Genomic DNA, 3199 nt, shown 5'->3' with positions numbered 1-3199 from the left:
AAAAAAACAACCCCAACCACAGAAATTCTGACGCGTGGATGCCTATTGGTCCCGGTTGGTGCCACCAACCGGGACCAAAGGGTCTCCTGCCTAGGCTCCGCGCACAGGCCACGTGGAGGCCCATCTGTCCCGATTCTGGATTGAACCGAAACTAAAGGGACAGGGCATTAGTACCGGGACAACAGGCCCTTTTTCTACCAGTGTGGGCAGTTGGCGTGGTGTAGGGCAATAGCTAGGCCCTCCTTGCACGCCTCCAACTTGGCTACAAGAGCGTCATTGCATGCAAATAACTGTCTGCAAGCCGAGTACATGATCTGACTTTGTGCGCTCCGCAGTACCATGCCGCAGCCGCCGGTGTTGTTGCTTGCCACATAACTACCGTCAATATTGAGCTTTGCCTAGCCAACAACCGATGCTCCACTTGAGCTCCATGCATGCGTTCCCGGCCGGCCGCTGATCAGGAGCTGGACATACACGGCCAGGATAAAACACCATTTTTCCTTTAGCTTGGTCATGATGTGGAAATTGCTGTAGGCACAACAATAAGTTTATGTAACTCTGAAGGAAGCGGCGGGAAGCTTTAGTAGGCGGTGGCAGTTTGTCATGGGTGATTTCGTTTCGGACGTGCCATGTACGTCTGAAGACCATTAACAGAACCATGCAACTGAGCTCTGGCAGCTGATCAAGCACCCCAAGGAGCCATTCCGGCCCCATGTTGCACACTTTGTCCACGTCCGGGAGTGGTCAGTCCTTCGCCACGGCTCTCCATAAATCCTTCGCATGTGGGCATCTGCACATCGCGAGGAAACCGTCCTCGTGTCCCACGTCACAAAGGGAACAAATATCATTAGTTTCTAAACTGCGGGAAAATTTGTTTGCCCAAGTAGCAAGAGAATTTGTCGCCAATCTCCAGGCAAAAACTTGCACCTTAGGCGGAGCAGGGCACCCTCATATGGTCTTTCAGATGGCGCAACGACCATCCGGTGCCTGGCTCGATGCACTTGTTGTAGGACGCTCGTGCTCGTCCATGGCAAGGAGATATGCAGATCGAACGGAGAAGATGCCAGACTTCTCCGGTGCCCACGCGAGCACGTCGTCGGGGACACGTGGTGACGTTTTGATGCGGACGATTATGTCGATGTCGACCGGCAGGAAGTATTGTTGAAGAAGATCCAACCGCCAGCCGCCATTGGTGTCGAGGAGGTCGGCGGCCCGCCGAAGTATGCAACTCCCCTGAGGCGAGATGAGTGTGTCCGACGGCTCCCGAGGTAGCCACTGGTCGCGCCAAATATGGATTTGTGTCCCACTGCCCACCCTTCAGATAAGGCCTTTTTCCAAAAGCTCCAGGCCATACTGAATAGATTGCCAAGTTAAGGATGCATTACTCGAAAAGACCGTATCCTAAAGCCGTCCCTCCGGATAATATCAGGCTTTAAGAACCTGCGCGCAAAGACTGTCAGACTTTGTTAGAAGCCTCCATGCCTGCCTCGCCAGCAGTGCTTGATTGAACACCCTGAAATCTTGAAAGCCCAATCCACCACACGACTTATGTTTCTGAATTTTCGGTCAGGCTATTCAATGGGTTTTTCGCTTCCCCTCCGAGGAGCCCCACCAAAAATTACATACCATCCTATTAAGGTCATCGCAAACGGACATAGGGAGTTTAACGCCCATCATATAAGTGGGAATAGCTTGAGCGACCGCCTTAATCATTGTTTCCTTGCCTGTCAGAGATAGAGTGTCACCCCACGCGATAATTCTCTTTGTCAAACGGGCTTGCAGATTCTGACATTTTCCTTTGGACATTTGCCCATCCGGAGTAGGCAGCCCCAAATATTTCTCTTCAAAGGTAGATAACTGAACTTGCAATGTAGCACGGACGCTTTCTTGGACATTCTCCAAGCACGAAGCACCAAACATTATACTGTACTTAGCCGGGTTAATAAGCTGCTCGGTAGCGCCCTCATATGTCATAATTATGGCTTGTACCTCCTCTGCCTGGTGTGTATTTGCTTTGAAAAACAGGAGGGTGTCGTCCGCAAATAAAAGATGGGAGATACTAGGTGCCCACCGACACACCTTCAGGGGTGTAAATTTTCCTTTCATCCCGCCATCTTTCAACAGAGCAGAAAGTCCATCAGCAATAAACAAGAATAAAACCGGGGAAAGGAGGTCATCTTGCCGTAGCCTACGCGACGGTGCAAACGAGTCCAAGAGGGTGCCATTAAATTCAACCGTATATCCAACCGAGGTGACACAAGTCATTATACAGTTCACCCATCGGTCAGCGAAACCCATCTTTTGCATCGTCCGCTTCAAGAAACCCAATCAACCCTGTCATACACCTTGGAGAGATCTAGCTTGTACGCACAAAAACTATTGGCAGGGACATTTGATCAAGTTCGTCACAAAAAGGTTTCAAAAATATTCATATTTAAAATAAAAATAAAATACTTACTCTCGTCCCTTTTTGAGTAACCTATCTGGTAGGTTTCTCAAAAATAGAGGAAAAGTAATTATCTTGTAGGTAGTAATAGTCACCTCTGCCTTTGACTTGTAAGAGTGGGGTGGTGCAATGATGTCAACAAGCGAGACTTGTATCACATAAACTAGACAACGATTTGTTTGAATAGTACACAAGAGGAGAAGAAAGAAGAGGCAACAGACAAAGGCAATATTATTCCAGAAGGCTAATTGTCAATATGTGCAACCGTGACGAATATTCAATTCCATACCCGGGCTCATCGGCAACCGATGAACAGTAAGTTAAAAAAAATGCTAGAAAAAAAAAAGAAAAATCTGATTTTTCATAGACCTCAAATTTGTATTTTTAAGCTATTCAGACATCCAAATGCTCTGAAATTTGATAGGCACATCACACACTTAGTCATCTTTCTTCAAAAAAAAAATTTAATTAATATTTTTAACAATTTTTTTGTTCACTCCCGGGCTTAGATGAGCTTGGGAGCCAAAACGCTGCTCTCCAACTGTGAGGCCTACAATTAGTATCTTGTTGATATTCAACAATTATTTTATCTTTTTTAACAAAAGGTGAATTTTATTAGCTTAAAATTAAGTATCTAAATAACACATCACACAATAAGCACACACACGGTCTCTACACAGTTATGATGCACAAGGCCAACATGAACATACTCACAGAAAAAATACGTCAGCAAATATCAAAGTCATATAAAAC

This window comes from Triticum dicoccoides, chromosome 7A (assembly GCF_002162155.2).
Source record: "Triticum dicoccoides isolate Atlit2015 ecotype Zavitan chromosome 7A, WEW_v2.0, whole genome shotgun sequence".
NCBI classification, from domain to species: Eukaryota; Viridiplantae; Streptophyta; class Magnoliopsida; order Poales; family Poaceae; genus Triticum; species Triticum dicoccoides.
Note: the sequence above shows the minus strand (reverse complement) of the source record.